This window comes from Rattus norvegicus, chromosome 1 (genome assembly GCF_021556685.1).
Source record: "Rattus norvegicus strain SHRSP/BbbUtx chromosome 1, alternate assembly SHRSP_T2T, whole genome shotgun sequence".
Classification (NCBI taxonomy): Eukaryota; Metazoa; Chordata; class Mammalia; order Rodentia; family Muridae; genus Rattus; species Rattus norvegicus.
In genome coordinates, this window is record NC_141534.1 from 224,226,821 (window position 1) to 224,249,932 (window position 23,112).

A 23,112-nucleotide genomic window follows, 5' to 3' on the forward strand; every position below is an offset into this window, starting at 1 on the left:
TTAGCTCACCACCTCCCCCACCCCTCAGGCTTTTGTTCAGCAAAAGTGGTTTATGCTACAGAAGCAAAAGCCCCAACAAGAGCTACAGGACTGGAGACAAAGGGGAGCATGGAGCACAGCACAACAGTACAGGGCCATTCAGGCCAAGAGAGAAAGAGGTGTAACTAAGCAAAGGATGACATCAGTGGCCCTTCTGAATCCCCTTTAATACACCCCGTTGGGTTTGGGCACCTGATTTGTGAGCCTTCTAGCCTCACAGAGACCCAATCTTAGAGGTTGTTCAGCGTATAGTAACAGACAGAGCCTCCTCAAAGGACCCAAGGGAGGCCTGGGAGAGAACAAAGCTGGGGGAAGCTGCAGCAGTGAATACCCACAACTAAAAACAGGACACCTCCCACCTACCACACCTCCTCCTAGACTCAAGAGCCACACCCGGAAAGAAAGCAAAGGAGAATCTCAGCCTTTCGCCTGCAGTTGCTGCTCACTGCTTTGGCCCTGTCAAGCTGGAGACCAAATGGAGACCCCATCATACTTTTCTCAACACACTCTCTGCAAGAGTTTCAGCTTGCATCCTTGGGTGGTTCATGTTCACATTAAGTTTAAGAATCACAGCTCAACTCTCCAGATGGATAAAATACAAACAAAGTTAGTCAGGGAATTAGCTGATCCTAAGAGGAACTGCTACTAAGTGGTAATTGTTAGAAATGTCTCTTCCAATCCTCCATTCAAAAGTCCTGTGTGGTGTCCTTTTCAGCAAGCACACAACTGTGCCTCTTAAGACCCTTCTTTGAACATTTTCTTTTGCCCTGTTCTAATGATGTCCCCACAGAAAGCAATTTACTCAAGGCATGCTAGTGCCTCAGTGGCTCTCAATGGAGCTTGGTCCAGAACACAGCTTAGACTGCCTGGTGGAGTGGAAACTAGTTCTACTAAATGGTTGAGGGCCCCAAGTGCAATCCTATCTGAGGGCCTATCTGCAATGAGCTCATTGAAGATAGCTTAGCTGTTGCTTAACAGAGCTATGTCTATAGTATAGACGGCACCATATTCTCTTGGTTGGGCTAGTCTAACAATGTGCAAGGCCTGGGGGATTCAGCAACAGATATTCCTTTTCTTGCAATTCTGGACACTAGAAATCTGAGAATAAGGCACTCACAGAATCTACTTCATCTGAGTCTCTCCTTGGTATGTCGATACATGATCATCTTTGGATACATTTGTGTCCTGATCTTTCATTATAGAAATATCAGTCACATTTTGCTATGCTCATAGATCAGTGCCTTGCTCAGCCAGAATCTCTTGCAGCAGATGGGAACAAATACACACTTGCACAGCCAGACATTACTTAGAGTGAGACATCTTGGAATACTCATCCCTAAATGGAATGTCTCCGTCAAGTCCCTTCCCTCAGAGCTCAGGGATCCTTGGAAGAGCATTAGAGCCAGAGGGAATAGAGGTCAGCAAGGAAACAAGGCCATCTAAATCAACAGGGTTGATGCACATATGAACTCACAGAGACTAAGAAAACCCACACAAGAAAGGAATTATACTAGTGTGCTGATGTAAGTAACAATGGTGCTGATGACACAGCTGACTGCAGTGTAGAAGGAGGCTGGCAAGGATGAGAATGGGACAAATGAACTTTTGAGGGCACAACAGAACTTGTTTCTGCTTTTTCACAATACCCATTACCCATGCTATAACTGATATGGGGAAACTTTGCCCTTTCTCACAAGCCCCATCCAAATCTTAGGACCCAAAGGATTTAGTAGCCAACTTAACTGGAAACAAGATGGGATTGTGTGATATGAGTCTTGTAACTGAGACTGGTGTGGTATAAAGCCCAGGCTTAGAAAATTTGCTTACAAATCTGTGGTCCACTCTTTCCACTGGACTCCTCAGAACTCTACAACAAGACTCCTTTTAGGAAGATATACCTTAAATAACATTAACCTGTACAGATGAACACACACTTGCAATCCCAGAATCATGGCTGAGAAAAGAAGCTCAGTACTTCAAGACCAACGTGAACTCTTTGCAAAGACCCTATGTGGGTGGGGGTGGAGTTGTATAGAACTTAACCGATGACCAAATATAAGTTCATACTCAATTCTTAGTTAAATTATGAATATTATGAGACAATTTATATAATAATTTTTACAATATAATTCTTCAAACGGCTCCTGCCCTAGTCAGTTAGGTCATCCATCAATTTTTATTTTTACTAACAGACTTTGAAATCCGAAAGGTCAGATAAAAGCTATTTCTATATGAGTGATGGAATACTATTCACACACACGCACACACACATGGCAGGTCGGGGGAAAGAAAGAGAGAAAGAGAGAGAGAGAATCCTTTCATTTAGAATAGCAGTGGGACTAAAGATGGCTGCAGTTAGTGAGATAAGCTATGCACAGGAAAACAAGGACTATGTAATCTTATATATGCAGAATATAAGAATTGACCAGATAAAAAGCTAAGAGTAGAACTGGTTACAAAAGCCAGGGAGGTGAGTAGGGAGACAGATATAGGAAGTGTTGACCATTCGGAACTCAGTTATAGTTATGTGGGATAAAGAATTCTGGTCAATTGTTACACAATAGCACAGTTACAAATGACAGTGATTAATTTTGTAGTCCAAGGACCCAAAAGGACAGAGTTTAAAAAGCTTTGGACATAGAGAAATGAGCAACATCTGTGGAGACTGACATATTTATACATGTGCTTCATTATTACACAAGGTACATACACATCAAAGCCATGTTGTTGTCATTAATGTGTACAATTTTCACATTTTTTACATACCAGCTAGAAATAAATTTAATTTGAATAGCAGTTTCTGTGTTAATTTGATACCAACAGCAGTGGTTCCTGATATGTAATGTGAAAGTCCACTTAGCAAGATTACTTAAAGCATTTTGATTTCTTTATATGAACCAAGATTCATATAAATACTTTTTGCAACATGTTTTGCTGTGGCAACTGACAATGTAAGAATACACATTTCATTGCCCACCACCATGTTAGTTTAAAGAACGAAAGTTACATAAGAGAGTCTCAAATTCAAAAAGCAGAGTCCATATTCATGACAAAATATCCCATGTGCAGATGGGGCAGCTCAGGTGGCTGGCTGTACTATTTATTGCTGGTAGCCAGGAGCCATAAGAAGAGGAACTGAGAGTATGTATAAGCTGACTTAGGAGCTCAGTGCATCTTTCATCCTTACACTCCCTTTGGCTTTGGAAACTTTGAAAGCTGCAAGACTTTAACATTTATCTGGATCATCTTGTCGTTGGGAGCATCATGTGTTTGCTTCAATATGCCTCAGAATCACAATTGCCAAAGATAGCAATGCTGGGTGCCTCTCACATTGCTTCTTACCCAGAATTCCACAGCATCAGCAGAATGTTAGTTTGGCCTCCCATCAGTCCTTTGAAGAAGCTCAGGATAGTGTCTGGAACAATGTGACTCATAAAACATATCAAGTAATCCAAAGATAATTTTTAAGAACATATTTCTCAAAATAGACACGTTGTAGCTTCTGGTCTATCCTCCCAAGAGATAGGAATCCCACCTACCTATAAAAAATTAGCCAAAAAGAAGCTCGTAATACCCACAACACAGCTCACACACCATATGAAACCCAGGAAGAAAGAAGGTCACACCAAAGTGTGAATGCTACAGTGCTACTCAAGAGGGGAAGAAAATAATCTCAGGAAATAGAGAGAGGGATCAGCCAGGGAGAGAGGAGGGGGATGGAAAAAAAGGGAGACCAGTTCAGTTATAGGAGGACATGTGGGAGAAGTACAGAGGGTCAGGAATTCAAAGGCAGGTATTTAGCAGTGGAGGAGGGGGAACTGAGGGTAGCCACCAGAAAGTCACAATGCCAGTGACCCAAGAAGTTCCCAGGACCCAACAGGGAGGTCATTAGCCAAAATGTCAAACAAAGGGGAGATAGAACCTATAGAGACCATATCCAGTGGACAGCCCCGGGTTGAGGGATGGAGACATTCACCCACCTTAAAAATATTAATCCAGAATTCCTCCTGTCAAAAGGAAATGCAGGGACAAAAAATGGAGCAGAGACTGAAGGAAAAGTCATACAAAGACTGCTCCACCTGGGGATCCATCCCATATGCAGCCACCAAACCTGGTCACTATTGCTGATGCCAAGAAGTGCTTGCTGACAGAAGCCAGGTATGGGTGTCTCCTGAAAGACTCTGCCAGAACATTACTGATACAGATGAGGATGCTTGCAGCTAACCATTGAACTGAGTACGGGGACCCCAGTGGAGGAGTTAGAGAAAGGACTGAAGGAACTAAAGGGGTTGGCAACCCCCAAGGAAGAACAATATCAACCAACCAGACCCCTGCCCCAGTCTCCCAGGGAATAAACCACCATTCCAAGAGTACATATGGGGGGGACCCATGGCTCCAGCTGGATATGCAGCAGAGGATGGCCTTATCTGGCATCACTGAGAGGGGAGCCCCTTGGTCCTCTGGAGGCTCAATGACCCAGTGTAGGGAAATGCTATGGCACTGAGGCAGGAGTAGGTAAGCGGGTGGGGAAGCACCCTCATAAAGGCAGGGGGAGGGGATGGGGGATTGTGGAAAGGAAACTGGGAAAAAGGATAACATTTGAAATGTAAATAAATAAAATAACCACTAAAAAATGAAAAAATATGGAAAACAATAAAATGTCCACCGTGAGATGAACATGTGCTCTGCATGTTAAAAGCACCGATGTTTTGGCCTCTGTCTTATTTTGAGTTTCTATTGCCGTAATGAAATTTCAGGATCAAAAGCAAAGGAAGTTGACACTGGAATGGCAACAGGGCAGGGACCTGGAGGCAGGAAGTGATGTAGAAGCCATGGCTGAGTGTTGCTTACTGGCTTACTCCCCATGCCCAGTTCAGCCTGCTTTCTTAATAGAATCCAGGACCACCAGCCTAGGAATGTCCCCACATGTGCTGGGCCCTTCTGCATCAATCGTGAATTAAGAAAATGCCCTACAGGCTCTACAGCCCAATCTTGGAGGGACATTTTCTCAATTGAGGTTCCTATTTCTCAAATGACTCTTACCTGTGTCAAGTTGACATAAAACTCACGGGGATAGGCTCCAAAGGAACCTAATGGAATTTTCTCCTTTTTTATATTTGTGTTCCCCTTTCAAATTGAAAATCAAGTAACAATCTGTTATCCTTGAGTTCATAGCAAAGAATGCAGCTGAAGGAAACTGATTTTCTTAAATACTGTTGTGTGACTATGGTATGCTAATTTTTTTTATTTTAGGATTGATTTCATTTGAGATCGGGTCATTGGGGCTCAGGCCAGCCTTGAGTGTGCCTCAACCATCCCAGTTCTGGGAATTATAGGCATATGTCATTGTAGCCAGACTCATTCTGAACTGTGGCACTGTTAGTGGTAACTGAGGATGTCATCGCCTTCAACCCTCACCTTTCATTTGAAGTGTGAACCTGCCATATAATGTATTTTGGGCCTATCTACTAACTTGAAGCCTGTGATCTGTGTCAATGACTGAAAACATCTCACTCATACTCTATTCTGTGCATATACAGCATAGGTTTCATAAATATAAATTTATGTAAAGTCCTAGATATTTTAAATAAAAAAATCATCAGCATTTATTTTCCAATAATCTAAAGGCGTTTATTTAAGAATCATGGCCATCCCCTTAATTTGTATGGTTTGGGTTTCTGTAAAATTTTTGCATGAGGTATTTGTTTACTTGTGGAAATAATTTGAAGATTCTGCTAGTTTAAATGAGCTAATAATTATTAACTGTTCTCTGAATGTCATAGATATCAACTCATTAATTTGATGAAATAATATTATTTTCATTTACATGAATGAATATGGATTCTATTTAATGAATTTAGGATACGTTTCCCTGTAGTGTAGATTGTTGCTTTATTTTTATCCTACATACTTAGCTTTGAAATAAATAGGTTGGAACATACTATAGTAATTGTGGATAAACAGAGGTCACCAGGAAACAATAAAACTGTCAACACAAACTAATGGCAGCTGAGCAGAAGGGACCAAATAGGACTCGAGTGTTTTATGAGGAAAGGTCAGAAAGTCCAAATCACAGGAAATAAAGATGAGTTTGTCATCCAAACCAAACACACTTTACAAGTTAATTAGGTTTCTAGAACATGTTCCAGATGGTAGAGGAATACCTTGGGAAACGTACAACACAAGCCATCGTGGTCAGGGATGAGACATAAAGGAAGCAGGGTGTTGAGAAGAGCAAGAAACCAACAGATTAGAAACAAGGAACCAGAGGTGTAAGAAGTTATCACAGATGAAGGTTATGAGAGAGTAGATGACAGCGCTCTCTAAGCAAGGCACACAGGCTCAAGCTAAGGACTAAGGACATGCCAGCCTCCACAGCTCTTCGTGGACAGATGTGACCAACACTAAATTTCAGAGTGGTATGTAGCACACAGCTATGGAATCTCCTTTGTGTATTGTCAGAAACAATGTGATGTCTGTGCTGTAGTCTCCCAACTCTTTGATATATTTTGAAATGGTTCGGGGTTGGGGATTTAGCTCAGTGGTAGAGCACTTGCCTAGCAAGCACAAGGCCCTTGGTTCAGTCCCCAGACCCGGAAAAAAAAAAGAAATGGTTCATGCAATTATCAGTATGTATACATATATATGTATATGTGTAACGCTTGCATATTGACTTATCTTTCAGTGTCTGTGTAGAGTTTGCCTTCTGGAGCACAGATGCCAAGATGTGTACGTGCACTGATTCCTCACATAAAACAATATAGTGTTTCCATATAAGCTTAAACATTCTCCCATGTGTTTTAAATTATCCTAAGTGACTTATAATTACTAACACAATGACATATGTTTCCATGTCCTTACATGGCTTGTATCCCAGAATGCTGACTAGAGGTTATGAGGGAATAAAAGAAATGACAGACACTAACAAAATAACATGCACATGCACAAAAAGGCTGGGATCAAGTGGCTTGGCTTCTCTGATGGAGAAGCTGTTCTATCCTGGAATTTCAATGTGTTTACTCTGTATAGGCAGATTTTTGTGAACAGATGAACAAGGAGGTACTGTTTGTGGTATATAGTTGGATCAAGGCAACAGGTTTAGCTAATCCTGGTTGAAGTTGTCCCTGTAGGAAATCATTCTTAAGGCCATAAACATCAAGGGGGAGAAAGCTAGTATGGGCATTTTCTACACATAGTACCAATATTAGCACTCAGGACAGGAAAAGACTTCCATTCCTCAGAGCTGCACCAAAGGAAGGCTTTGCCTCTTTCACAGTATTGAGGTGCTAATCTTTAACATAGCTGTGTCCATGGTCAACAATACATGTTCAATCAGGATTTCACTTGCTCCCTACAAAATGCTATGCAAATTGCCTTCTACTATGTTATTTAGGAAATAATAACAAGAAAAAGAGTCTGTGTGTGCTAAATAGAGATGCAATATTTTTGAAATTTTTCAGCATGATTGATTTTCACATGGATGAGGATTCTACTGGTTTAGATGGGTAATTATGAATACAACACTTGCAGATACAGACATACACATGCACTTGCACATATGCCAACATGCCATCCAAACTCTCAGTGTCTCAGAGCAAGAGAATCACAAGTTCAAGACCTGTCTGGGTTGCAAGATGAGTTCAATGTCAGCCTGGTTGACTAGGTGATCAAGGAAACAATACCTTCATGAAGTATGTCTAGCACTCCAAAATTATCAAAATCTCAAAATAGCCATGCTGAACAAAATATCTCAGTTTTGAATGAAGGAAAGGTTCCAGACTTGAACCTAGACATACAGTTCAGCATACTCAGTTTCTCTTGTTTCTGCCCCCAACTTTGGTTCTAGGAAATTATTATGGAGGATTATTGTGGTCTCTTCCTACATTTTCTACCTGAGAAACTTTGTGTGTGGAGGATAATAAAGAAATGGTTGTGCTTCACAATCCCAAGTTTTTCTGTTTCCCTTGCTATGAGGACTCAGCATTTGCACAAAGAGCTCTGGCCATGTGAGCATCTTAGGTGCCAGAATCCACTCCCAATTCCAGTCTTTTTCTCCAGAAGTAGTGTGGTCCTGCTGGCTTAGTACTTGCCTAAGTTCACATCCTCCCAATAAGCTATACATTCCAGGCATTCAACTGCATTGCCTTTATTCTCACTGTAGCCAGCATCCTTTCCAGTTCTTGATACATAGTGTGCCCCAATCAACTGTTGTCAAATTAAAAAGGTAGTCTTCCTCAGATTCTGCACAAGGCGAATAAATGCAACACTAAGAAAGATGATTAAATAAACTAGCTAAGTTATCTACACGGGAATTTAAAGAACATAAATTCAGGAAAATCCAAAAGGCTCAACATATAAACCAGCAAATGCACTTTGGGCGCATTTGTCCAGAGTGAAAGCTCTCTGTCTGAGATCCAGAGTTCAATAGGAAGTGGTTCTTCAGTATCGGGATCCTCCAGATTGTTTCCACACTGCACACATTTGAGACGAGGTGGAATGTGGAAGCATTCTCCCAAAGGCTCTTTCGCATTTGGTTAAATACGAATCACTGGAGATTATTACAAATGGCAGCATTCATTCCAGAACTGGCTCAATGAAACATTTCCCATAAAAATATGATCACTAATTAAGCAAAATTCACCTTGAGCTTGGGCTCTTCATTCATTTGAACAATTGTTCAGTGGCTCCAATGAGACTTCTCTTGAATGTTATTATTTCAGTCTGACCCAGACTGTGGTAGATATGAATTTTGAGTCCAGTACAGCACAGGCTTATCTGCCTGGAGCCTCCCAAAGCCAGAGAGAAATCACATCAAGTACCCTGATGGTAAATCTCTTTATAAACAGCTTTTACCTCTGCTCATTGGCAGGTCACCTACACATGGAGGGGAAAATCCGTGACCTCTTTCTGTGTGTGACCACTTTCTGAGTGTGACCTTTAGAGTCTATATTTTCTTTACCAGTTGGGGCATTTTTCCCTTCCTCCTTGTTCTCCATTCAGACCTACAAGTGTTCAAAAGTGTGTAAATGTAGTGATTCCTATATTGTCAGGAATCCTTACAACATTTGACTAGTGGTTTCCACAAAGGATTTAAGGATTAGAGGAAAAGCAGATTTATTTCTTACTCTTATCCCTGCTGCCTTACATACACATGTACCACAGAAATAGTGTTGCTGTGTATAGTATTTAATTTGGAAAAATAGCTTCTAACATTAAAGATACATTCATTTTACATAGGAAGAGACAAAGTTTTAAGTCATTCTACTACATAGGGTTCTTAGCAGTGTGATAGACATGCAAGTCGAACTGCCTTGACAGCAAAACCAAGGGGAGGGATATGTTGGCTTATTTTAAATGTCAGTGTTCCCAAGAAGAGCTGGCTTCAGACAAGACTCACACAGCATCCTCAGTACTAGGTTCCTCTCCATCTGTGTCCTTACCATCTTCATTTTCAGCATGATCGTCAACTGGGGCTTCAGCCAGCTATGACACTCACCCTCACCCTCAGGCTTTATCAGCTTCTGGGAGAGTCTGATTGCTCAGTGGTTTCTAATTAAGTCCAGAAATGTAATCTCACTGTCCTGTGTTCATTTATGCACCAATAACAGTGAGAAGATGACAAGGGTCTTGCTGAGAGGCAAAGCTGAGTGATATACCATGTCTAGAGCTAGGGCATTAGACTAGTAGTGACACAGCTACTGGGAAGACTGGGAATGGAAGGCATGTGCTTTGTCAGAGAAACACTAATACAGCTAGGAGAAAACATGGTGTTGAGTGGTTTAAATATAAACACACAAAATCTAGAGCTCATTACAGATAGAAGGATTCAGGGCCATGCCCAAGGTCAATAGAATTCAGGAGCAAAAGCAACAAGATGAAAATCAATGTGTGTTTACTTCCACTCTGAATGAATGTGTTACTTTCCTGGGGATCTTACCACAGTGCATCCTGAATGACAGCTTTAGAGACAAAAGTCCAACATCAGTTATTGGCAGAACTGGCTTCTTCTGGGTCCTCTTTCCTTGGCATGTGGACAATTGTCTTCTTCTATGTCTTCCTGCGACCTTTCCTCTGTATTTATCTATCTTAAGACTGATGCTCACATGGACAACAGTCATACCAGATAGGTCTTGCCCTTATCACCCCAGGTTAAGTACATCTCTAAAGGACCTGTCTCCAAACACTGTCACATTCTGAAGTCCTGGGTAGATACCAAATCAATATGAGTTTAGAAGGGACACAATTCAGTCTGAAAACATAGGTTTTATTATGAAAATGGATTGAGGGAGACAAGGGGAAAGCATGGATTGCCAAAATGAGGGGTATATGAAAGGGCAATATGGAAACCTACTATCAAAGTATATTTAGAGAAGGAGAGCAGAACATGCTCGTGAGACCCCACTTCTAGCTGACTTACTATTGGCAGTTGATGGCTGCTGAAGAAGGAAGAGTCACTTTTCTTTAGGGTCATAATCACTAGTAGGTTGGTCATACACTAGTGGATTGCTCCATGCCTACGTGCATGTGAGCATCACTCATTGAATCAGTAGGATGTTAAAAAGAGAAAAGGGCATAGAGTTTGGAGAGGGTTGTGCTGTGGAGAGAGTATGGGGAGTTGGAAAGAAGAAGCTAAGGGGTGGATATGAATAAATCTTTGAATACATCTATTAAATCCTCAAAGAATGAGTTAAATAGTTTTAGAAGTGTATGTTTGTGTTACATAAATGAGCAAATGCAAAGACACAAAACAAAGAATGTGCACATGTCTGAATGCGACTGTGCATGCCTCCCAGTAACACAGACAAGGGAACATTACGTAAGTGTTTCTTGCAACAAAATCATTTTTCCAAGAAAACTACTTTTCAAGGTAGAAAGTTCTCATATACAACTTTTATCAAATAAGATAAACCTTTTAAACCATTCATATAAATGTCAGTTTTAACATTATCTTTTTCACACTCTTTATGCACAGGGCAATAAGGAACGGAAAGTACAGAGATTAATTTAGGTAACAATTACCATAATTCACAATTGCATTAGCACCTATTAAGGTTCATTGTTCGGTGGAAATTTTAATGATACATTCCTGAGTTAATAAAAGCGGGAGATGATTGGAAATAAAGTTGTTTCTATGTGTGCTGACAGGACTACTGAGTGTAATTATACATTTTGGAGGCAACCTGTTTGGAGTTTACTCTGTAATTTTATGTAAATGTTAAATAACTTGTAACTTCATGTGTTCTTTCTCCCTGGTTAAATGCTAATTTGTGTTATTTCAACAAGGGGTGTGCTGCAAGGCTATCAAGGGACTTTCTCTGCCAATAAAGCCAGGCTCTGAAAGGAAGCTCCACGCCTTTAGAATACTGTGGAGTCTTCACTGTTCCTTCATCTTCCAGCTTATCAGTGGGCGGGCAAACTTGCAGTTATGAAAAATTGCTTTTGCTCTTAAAATTTGTAAGAAGAATCCAAGAGGGGAGAATTCATTCTCCTAGATATGACTGTGCTCATTTATCCACTGGTTTAAGTCAAGGTCTACCCAAAAGGAAACCAGCAGACAGAATTCTTGAATAGTTCCTCTCATACAATCACACCAATATGTGGATACAAATGGTTCTCTGTGTCCAAATCTGTCACGGTTTCTCAGGAACAAAGCAGAGCCGGCAAGAAGCACTTGTTCTTTAACCCCTGTGGAGTATAGGAAGTCTTCCTTCTTTCCAAACCCTGATTTAGCTAATGAGAATCCAGTCAGCTAAAATATGCAGGGCCTGCATTGTCTTAGAAGAAACGGTGGCCTTGTGTGTCCCCCTGCACATTCTCCAGAACAAAGACCCCTGAAGAAGAAAGCATAACCATGGACCCAAGCAAAAGAGCTGAAAGCATCAGGAGTTGCTCTTACAGTTTAATTACTCTGTTTTAAAGCAGCCTAAGCAAAATAATCAATTTTATTGTAAGGGATTTTGGAGATAAGATTGGAAAGCAAATTGTTTGATTCACCTTCTGATAGGCCAGTGAGTAGTTATAGGTTACAAGCTTTCAGTGGGACCATTAAGATCATGTAGAGATAGCTTACACCTGGATGTGCATTCTGGATCAAATTTACAGTCAGAATGTGGCAAAGCCAGCCCTGGATGCTAGGCTGCTCAAACCCCGGATCTAGGTCCTCTATATTCTAAAGGCAGTGCAGCACAAAGAAAATAAGAGAATATCCTTCCTGCTTTCACTTTTGAAAACTAAGCAGTACATTGGAGTAAAAAGAATGCTGGTCTTCCATTTATGCCTAGTCAGAGTGAATTCCAAGTCCTTGGCTCCCATGTAGAGCAACGGCCATCAATAATTGACTTGTCTAAACCATACCACTTCCTTCAGAAGATATTGGGGAAAACCAATGGCTTTTCTACTCTGAAATCACAATGGGAGGACAGTTTTCCTGAAATGGTGATCATTTCCAACTCAGGTGATTCATTCCTCATGTACAGAAGCCCTGTGGTACAGAATGATCTCTGAGTTGGTAATAGAAGTCAATAATCTAGAGAATTATAACATGGACCAGCACATGTTTGAATTAAAAAAGAAAGTAGCTAAGCATTGTGGATACTTCATTGATAACTGTCCCAACTCTAGACGTAAAAGTAACAATGTTCAAAATTGTGATGTCCTAGATATTTCTTCATTCATTTGTGGAATTTGTAAACCCAAATCTCTGCAAAACAATAAGCTATTCTCCACAACTACGTTCTCATCTCATTTAATTCTAGCCGCCAATGTTGAAAGTGCTAATCAGAGAGTGTGACCTACTACTATGAAAGTTCACCAAGTCTAAGTTTGTGAAAAAGCCCCAAATAAAATGCCACCTTGAACACAACCATGAAAATCATTATCAACAATCATTAACCAATTTCTTCCCTGAGGAAAATGCTTTATTCTCAAAAGAGTTTCGGATCTAGTCAGAGATCCAACCATAATAAGGTGTGTATTTGTCCAGATTGCAAAGGCTGTCGCCTAGCTGACTGAATTCTCTACTTGATTTTACTTTGCTTGGTGAGACCCCGTTCTTCCGGCATCTCTTTGCCTTGTCGGCTCTTCATTCCAAATGTGCTTATGCCTCCTGTTCTATAATCAAAAACATGTTTCATAGAGAGTTTCCTCTCTCTCAAGTTTTGCCAACTTTATCCCAGTTTCACAAACACATACACAGAGATGTCACATGTAGTGATAACATGGCCTCGAGTAAGATAAAACATAAGCCAATCGTGGATAAATGTTAAAACAAGGCACTATTTTGGTGATTCAGACAGCAGATGTCAACTCCGAATACATAGTGACACATATCAGGAGGCAACTGCTGCCGCCGAGAATTTAGGAACTACAAATAACTATTGAATCATTTCCCAAACAACTCACCATACTCAGGGGGGGATCAAAAATAGAAGTAGTCAGTACTTCTATTTGAAGTCAATTTGTCTCTAAAGATAAGGGTGCTGATTTTACCAATTGCTGGTCTTAAGAGCTCTTCTGAAAAACATGAGGCAAGACTTTTCACTTCCACAACTCACGGGACATTCCACTCAATGTCCTTCTTATCAAATTTGATCTCATAGTAAATTGCATATAGTTTTTAAAACTTTAATAAATACAGTTTATTTATTTATCTTTCCATGCGAATAAAAATACATGAGAGCAAGGACTGTCTTTGCTTTGGTTATTGCTATGTCTCTAGGACCAAAGGAATCTGTGGTCCTACATCATATAGTAGATGACTGGTCATTTTTGGAAAGGACAACTAAAGCATGCATGATATTTAGAAGCAAAACTTACTTAAATCATTCCCCCCAAAGACATGTGGATCAACTGCCTGGAGAAGGCAAGGCTTTGGGTGACTGTGGAGGATGTGAAAGTCAACCTTATAAAGGAAAATGTTGGATGGAGAGCAGGGCACCACAGGCTCCTGTGACTCCTCAAAGAGTCCTGATCTGACGCACATAGCCTTAGATAGATCTAAGATGACTCCTGACACTCCAGTGATACAGAAAAAAGGAACTGAGGTGAGGACAGTGGGCACTTCCCCATCTTCATGGAAGTTTCTTCTGAGTTACCTCATTAAGCAGGATTTTCATTGACTCATAGTGATCATTTGGCGAGATCCAATTGGCCAAGAATTTAAGGGCTTGAGATTTGCTCAAACACTGTATATAAGCTTACAGGCTGGGCAATACACTCAGATCTCCAGAGTTGGACTTTCTGGGATTCATCACCTGACTCCACCTTGTGAGGTCTCTTACTCCCATTCTGTTCTAACAGGTGGCCCAAGAGTTGACACCAGGGAACCTTTTAGTGGATGAAAAGTCTATAATAGGATTGGCTGTTTGCTTCCAATTAAGCTAGAGAACTTTACTAAATAAAATAATGAGATCAGGACTTTGAATCCTAGATGAAAAATCTAAATAAGAGCTTGGAATACTTCTGTGGATATTCTAATAATACCATCCTTTACTCGTGTGTAAACATGTGCTGAGATATCCAAAAGCAAATTCACAATCTACTCTTTCTAGTGACTGAATCCAAAGAGAATTGAAATCACAAACCTTCAGTGTCTCTGATATGAAAGTTGAGTTATTGATTAAAAAATACAAAAATAGAACTCTTAAAATTCAAAATGCTACACATTGGCAAGCTAGAGACCTTGAAGCACTAACTTCCACAGATTCCTCTTTGCAAGTAGATACCCTTCTGCACTGAAGTCAGTGCCCTCTTGCTTATAATCACTTAACCAAAGTTGTTGCCTGGCAATGGATTGCTGATTTTCTTGAAAATCCTCAGAGCAACCAGAATGTGTTATGAAGTGTGGAGCATGAAAAGATGTGAATCACACTAAAATATTGCAAACTTTATCAACATGTATAGAGAAACCTAAAGACCATGTATGGAGATGAAATTAAGAGATTCAGTCTCAAGATGGAGGGAATATAGTGCTGGACAAGAATACAAGGATTTCATCCTTAATTGAGAATAACAAGCCAAGATTGGAACTTTGATGGGTCAGTTTGAATGAATCTAAGAGGTTTTGTCACTTTAGTGAAACCTGTTGACCCAAACAAAAATGAAGGAGAAATTTCAGAAGCCCATGGAATATCATGAGGGGATCAAGGACCAGAGAAACAGGACACTTTTTCAGCTTGCTTGCCTGGCTCCTAAACTCTACTCGAGGCAGGTACAAAAGCCTGTTATCAAGGCAATGTAAATCATAGCTGTTCAAAGAAAGCCTCAGCTTCCTGGAAGAGTCATTTTCGACAGACTAAGATTGTCAGTGACAGCTGTGGTCCTGCGTCTGCTTTCCTGGAGAACAATCCAGATGATGGAATCCAGGGTAGGGCAGGGTACATTGACCACAGCTACTGCCCAGGCAAAGCTACAGGGATAATCAGAGGGTTTCACAACTCTGTTGCTGGTAAATTAGCATTTGCCATTAGAACTGACTATATTACACACACACACACACACACACACACACACACACACACACACACACACACCTCTGAAGGCCTTAAGTCAATCTCCAGACTTCAGGGTCATTCAGTTTCTGTGCCTCTCTGCCACATCCTTTGGATGTTTTTTAAATCTTCCATCTTCTTTTGTTCTATGGAAATTAAAAACATTTAGAAATAACTGCAAACTTATAGTCAAATTATAAGGAAAATATAAAAGCCCCATGCTGTGTCCTCATTTGATTCTCATTTGATGAGCATGTCAGATTTGCTTTCTGTTACAGCGTGAATATAAAATGTCATGAGAGGCTCCTGCAACAGACCCCTCCTGCTGGCGCTGTTTGGAGAAAAGGTAGTTTAGGAAGTGCTAGCAGAAGCAGTAGGGCACAAGGGCATGCCTTTGCGAGTTATGTCTTGCTCTGCCCCTTCCTGTTTCCCTTCTCTGTTTCCTTTTCTGTTCTGCCATTGCTCTCAACACCATGATGTCCTTCTGCTAACTAACACACTATATATTCATGTGCATAATTAGTTACTTGCTTTCCTTACCCTTTGCATGTAAATCTCATCAGACACGGCCCTCTCAGTATTTTGGGGTGTATTCCCAAGATAAAATTTCTTTACAAATCCATTTCTTTATAGAATGAAGTTATCAACTTTGACAAGTTCAACACTAATATGGAAGTTTGTTTAATCTATATTCTGCATTTCAATTCCGTAAATGTATCTAGTGATATTCTTTGTAAAAACTATTGTTGCCTCTGGAGAACAGGACTTACCACGGTATCACAAATTGGGTTCAGATAAATTCCTCTGATTTCCTTAAGCATATCAAAACCTCTAGCCACTTTTAGAAAAGTTTTGCTGTTGCTGTTGTTTTGTTTTGTTGTTGCTGTTTTTAACATACTTGTCATTCACCCCGCTCCTCACATCTCTTCTTTCAAGGTTTCCTGTATTTAAATTTGAGTGGCATTTTTAGCTTAAAGCATCCTGCCTGCTCAGTTCTGCTCTCCTGGGTACTTCCTCAAACTACCTGACTCCACCTGGCCTGATTCTTTTTACCTACCCAGGAGGCCCTTGCTTCATTCTGTTCAACCACTGAGTGCTGAACCACCTGAGGCCCATAGACTGCAAATTTATATAAAAAGTTTAAATTAACTGAAAGTTTATATCAGAAATGCAACTAACAACCTATTTCAAATATCTAGGTCCCAGTAATATGAAAACCTAGAAAATATGACCCCATCAAAGGTTACCTATACCGTAGCCATTGTCCCAGCAAGAACAATTTATATAACTCATGATACTAAATAATCTCTCTCTCTCTCTCTCTCTCTCTCTCTCTCTCTCTCTCTCTCTCTCTCTCTCTGTGTGTGTGTGTGTGTGTGTGTGTGTGTGTGTGTGTGTGTGTGCATGTTGTTCTTGGTAGGTTCTTTGTTTACTTATTTCTTTTCTTTAATTTATTTTTTAAACTTTTTCCCTTCGTTTCATTTAGCTTTTTACACACTAGATTTTATTCCCCTCCTGCTCCACCCTCTTGTTTACTTATCTCTATTTACTTATTTTTGTTTTATGGTTTTCTTAGTTGTTTATGTTTTTGTTTTATGTTTTTTGTTTTACATAGAGGAAAAGAACATAAATTTGAGTGGGTAGGGAAGTAGAGAGATTCTGGGAAAAATTGGGGAAGGGTAAAACATAGTCAAAATATATTACTTTCAAAAAAATAAGTTGGGGTATATTTTTACAAAATAAAACCATAAAATAAAATCAGGTTAATGAAATCTGTAACCACTAAGCTGGTCCTACAGAGAATACTGTGATGAATACTTTGGACGGAAAAGATGTGCCCGGGTTGGGGATTTAGCTCAGTGGTAGAGCGCTTGCCTAGGAAGCGCAAGGCCCTGGGTTCGATCCCCAGCTCCAAAAAAAAGAACCAAAAAAAAAAAAAAAAAAAAAAAGATGTGCCCAACAAAGAAGCTATGGGGGAGGGAGAGTTACAAGTTAGGAAGGCACACTCTTTAGGATATACCAATGACCTGGGGTGGGAGCAGGCCCCAGAGGGTCTATGAAGTTATTATAGCTGAAACTCCTAGCAATAGGAGATATGTGTCCAAAAATGACCACTTCCCTTAGCCAGGCAGGATTCCCATTGGAGGGATAAAAACAGCAACCCAGCCACAAAATCTTCTACCCAAAATGTGTCCTGCCTACAAGATATGCAGGGACAAAGATAGAGCAAAGACTAATAGAATCGTCAACCAATGACTGGCCCAACTTGAGACCCATTCCCTGGACAAGAACCAATCCCTGACACTATTAATGATACTCTGTTATGCTCGCAGACAAGAACCTACCATAATTGTCCTCTGAGATGTTCCACCAGCAGCCAACAGAAAGAGATGCAGAGACCCACAGCCAAACATACTATGGAGCTCAGGGAGGTTTAGGGAAATGTTGGGAAAAGGATTGAGGGACCCAAAGAAAACAGGGACTCCACAGGAAGACCAACAGGATCAACTAACCTGGACCCTTGAGGACTCCCAGAGAATGAATCACCAAACAAAGAGAGAACACAGGTTGGATCTAAGCCCCCTGCACGTATATAGCAAGTGAACAACTTTGTCTTCAATAACAGGAGTGGGGACTCTCCTTGAATCTATTGCCTGCCTGCCTGCCTGTAGATCCCATTTCCCTAAATGGACTGCCTTGTCTGGTTTCAGTTGAAGAGGATATGCCTAGTCCTGCAGCAACCTGATGTCTTGGGGCAAGAGGGTTGGATATGGTACCTAAAAGGGAGATTTCTCTTCTCCAAAGAAAAGAGGAAAGAGGAGCAGGGGGGGAGGTTCTTCCTGAGGAGGAAATTTCTCTAAAATAGAACACATGTTGTGACATGTCTTAATTACTTTTCTAATGCTGTGAAGAGACACCATGACCAAGGCAACTTATAAAAAACATTTAATTGAGGACTTGCTTACAGTTTCAGAGGGTGAGTCCATGACCATCATGATGGGGAACGTGGTAGTATGAAGGCATGGTGCTGGAGCAGTAGATGAGAACTTACATCTAATACAAAGTTGGAGTCAAAAAACAAGATAGACTAAGTCTAACATGGGCTTTTGAAGCCTCAAAGCCTACCCAGGACACCACAGCTTGAAGGCATTCCCGGAGTTCCAGGGCAACTGGGCAATTGACACTACAGTCTAAAGCCCTCCCAGGCACTCTGTGGGATGCAGTCTAAAACCCTCCCTGGAGTGTGGCTACACACAAGGAAACAGAAACCACAGTCCATTGACACTCCCCAACCTCAGAGAACAGCTTCATATGGGAGAACAGTTTAACTTCACCTCTGAAGAGCCAATAGTCTGAAGGCCTCCCATGAGGTCTACTGCAGCTAGGGCAACCAATCAGCAGCTTCACTGCCCCTCTGAATAACCTCCAGTTGGATGACCCCATAAGAGGTCTGCTACAGCCAGGGCCACAGGCCTACCAGGAGACCTTTTGCAACCCAGGGACAAAAGAGGCAGACTCCAGACAGAGTCACACAGACTAGCAGACACTAGGAATAACCAGATGGCAAGAGGCAAACACAAAACCATAAGCAACAGAAGCCAATATGCGTAGGCATCATCAGAACCCAGTTCTTCCACCATAGCAAACCCTGAATACAACACACCTGAAAATCAGAAACCTGACCTAAATTCCTATCTCATGGAGATAATAGAGTTCTTTAAGGCGGATATAAATAGCTTACTGAAAGAAATACAGGAAAACACATGCAAACAGGTAGAAGTCCTTAAAGAGAAAACAAATAAATCCCTTAAAGAAATACAGGAAAACAAACTCAACCAGTTGAAGGAATTCCATAAAGCAGTCCAAGACCTAAAAGTAGAAGTAGAAACAATAAAGAAAACACAAATGGAGGCAAACCTGGGAATGGAAAACCTAGGAAAGAGGTCAGGAATTACAGATCACCAACAGAATACAAGAGATAGGAGAATTTCAGGTGTACAATCTCTGTAGAAGAGATTGACACAATGGTCAAAGAAAATTCAAAACATTAAAAAAAATCCTAGCCCAAAACATCCAAGAAACCCAGGACACAATGAAAAGACCAAATCGAAGAATAATTGGAATAGAGGAGAATGAAAATTCCCAATTCAAAGATCCTGAACATGTCTTCAACAAAATCATAGAAGAAAACCTCCCCAACCTAAAGAAAGAGATGGCAATAAAGGTACAAGAAGCCTACGGAACACCAAACAAATGGGACCAGAAAAGAAAATCCTCTCATCACATAATAATCAAAACACTAAATGTATAGAACAAAGAAAGAATATTAAAAGTTGCAAGGGAAAGAGACAAAGTAACATACAAAGACAGACCTATCAGAATTACACCAGACTTCTCAACAGAGACTAAGAAAGCCAAAAGAGTCTGGTCAGAGGTCATGCAGACTCTAAGAGAACACAAATGCCAGCTTAGGCTACTATACCCAGCAATACTTTCATTCAACATAGATGGAGAAACCAAAATATTCCAGGACAAAACAAAATTCAAATAGTATCTATCTACCAATCCAGCCCTACAGAGGATCCACTGCAATACAAGGAAGATACTCACACCAAAGAAGACAAAATATTAAGCATCTCACAACAAAGCCAAAAGGAGAGAACCACAAGCACATAAAGCTACCTACAGAAGCAAATATAACAGGAACCAATAGTCATCCGTCTTTAATATCTCTCAGTATTAATGGATTCAACTCACCTATAAAAAGACATAAGCTAACAGATTAGATGTGCAATAATTTTGCTGTGTACAAGACACACACCTCAATAACAAAGACAGACACTATCTCAGAGTGAAAGGGTGAAAAAAAATCTTCCAAGCAAATGGTCTCAAGAAACAAGCTGGAGTTGCCATCCTAATATTCAAAAAATAAACTTTCAACCAAAAGTTAGCAAGCATGATGAGGAAGGACACTTCATATTCATCAAAGGGAAAATCCAACAAGAGAAAGTTTCACTGCTGAACATCTATGCCCCAAATGCAAGGGCACTGATATTCATAAAAGAAACTTTATTAAAGGTCAAAACACACATTGAACCCACACAACAATAGTGGGAAACTTCAACATCCCACTCTCACCAATGGACAAGTCATTGAAACAGAAACTAAACAGAGACACAGTGAAACTAATAGAGGTTATGAACCAAATAGATTTAATAGACATCTACAAAACATTTCACCCTAAAACAAAAGAATACAACTTCTTTTCAGCACCTCATGGTACCTTCTCCAAAATCGACCATATAATTGGTCACAAAACAACCCACAACAGATACAAGAAGATTGAAATAATCCCATGCCTGAAAAAAATCACCATGGCCTAAAGCTGGTCTTCAATAACAGTAAAAGCAACAGAAAACCCACATATATGTGGAAACTGAACAACTCTCTACTCAATGATAATTTGATCAGAGATGAAATAAAGAAAGAAATTAAAGACTTCCAGGAATTTAATGAAAATGTTGAAACATCATACCCAAACTTATGGGACACAATGAAAGCAGTGCTAAGAGGAAAATTCATAGTACTAAGTGGACTGGTAAAGAAACTGGAGAGATTTTACACTAGCAACTTAACACTACACCTGAGAGTTCTAGAACAAAAAGAAGCAAACCCACAACAAAGCCAAAAGGAGAGAACCACAAGCACAACAGGAAATAGTCAAACTCAGGGCTGAAATCAACCAAATAGAAACAAAGAGAACAATACAAAGAATCAGCAAAGCCAAAAGCTGGTTCTTTGAGAGAATCAACAAGATAGATAAACCCTTAGGCAAACTAACTGAAGGGCCCAGAGGCAGTATCCAAATTTTAAAAAATCAGAAGTGAAATGAGAGACATAACAACAGACATAACAACCTGGATGCCCGAAATCTCTTAGACATTGGATCACCAACCAAGCAGCATAAATCAGCTGAGATGAGGCCTCCAACATGTATACAGCAGAAGATTCCCAGGTCTGGGTTCAGTCAGAGAAGATGCACCTAACCCTCAAGAGACCAGAGGCCCCAGGAAGTTTAGAAGTATGGTAGGATGGATGGGGTGGGGACATCCTCATGGAGACGGGGGTTGGGGTGGGTGTGGGGAAGAGGGAGTTATAGGATGTGGGACAGTCAGAGGGTACACTGGGAGGGGAATAAAATCTGGAGTGTAAAAATAAATGAATGAATGTAAGGAAGTGAGGGAAGGAGGGAGAGAGGGAGGGAGGAAGAAAGGAAGGGAGGAAGGAAGAATGAAAGAAAGAAAAAATAAATGCCCTATAAGCCAGCTATGTCATTCCTGGGCACATGCTTTATGAACTTTACATCCTACCACAGGGACACTTGCACAACCAGATTTGTTGATGCCACTATGTTCACAATAGCTTAGAAAGCAACAGATGGATGGGTAAGAAAAATATGTGGTACCAATGCACAATGAAATATTACACAGTTCTAAAGAAAATTAAAATTGCCAGGTAATTGGATAAAACTGGAAAAAATGTATATAACTGAAATAGTTCAGGCCCTAGACAAGACAAGCATCCAAAGTTCTTTCTTATATGAAAATCCTTGCTTCATATCTTTTGTGAGTTTAACTTGGAGGGAAGTTTATTTCTGGTCTATGAATGCTTATTTAAAATTTTTATTTTAAAAACTTATTAGTTACTCATCAGAGATATTACACGATATATTAAAATATTTAACTTCAACTGCATTTGAAGTTATTTTTCTGAAAATATTCACCTTGGTAGTTTATTTTGGTGTGTTCTGGTTCCATGTGTTCTGTTAACATGGATCTGTGGCTTTGCTTTTACTTCTGCTGGGAGATGCTCTATCTTGGACCGCTTTCACTTATCCAGCCAACCTTCTCTCATCAAGGCAACCACAAGTGAGATTCACCTCCCTCCCATTAACCCAAGGCTTACTTCGCCTTATTGGCTGTTACTACTACATTCTTTTTTAGAAATTCATCTTTTATTTGAATGTCCTTCACTGCTCTGGTCCCAGCACCAAGTTTGGCTTTGGTTTATTTATAGGTGCTTAGAGATTTCTATGATTTCCTGGAAGCCCAGCAGTGAATCCCAAAGTATATTTAATGCAGAATCCAGCTGACTTCCAGATGAAAAGCCTCGGAGCAGACTTGCTTCACTCTGCCTAAGCCTGAAACCAGCCACTTCCAACTATAAATCTCACCATTAGTTCTCTCCTTGGTGATGAAGCAAGGCCCTGACTCTGAGCTCTCAGAACAGCTCATTTTGGCATGCAGACACTCTAAAGCCCCCATGATCTCTTTTCTTCTCTCTCAATTTCTAATCTCAAAGCACATACTGAAAGAAGTCCAATCTGCTTCAGCCAGCATCACCCAAAAGAAATAGATTCCTGGCTGAATGACTTCGGCCTCCACAGCCACAACTCTTTAATTTCAATGCACAAAGCTGCCTTTTGATCAGTATTTAGGCAGCCTAGCAGGAAATAATGCCCAGTGTAATGAGTCACAGCCTGACTCTACCCAGTCATTGTTCTGAAAGCTGCTTTGGTGCTGAG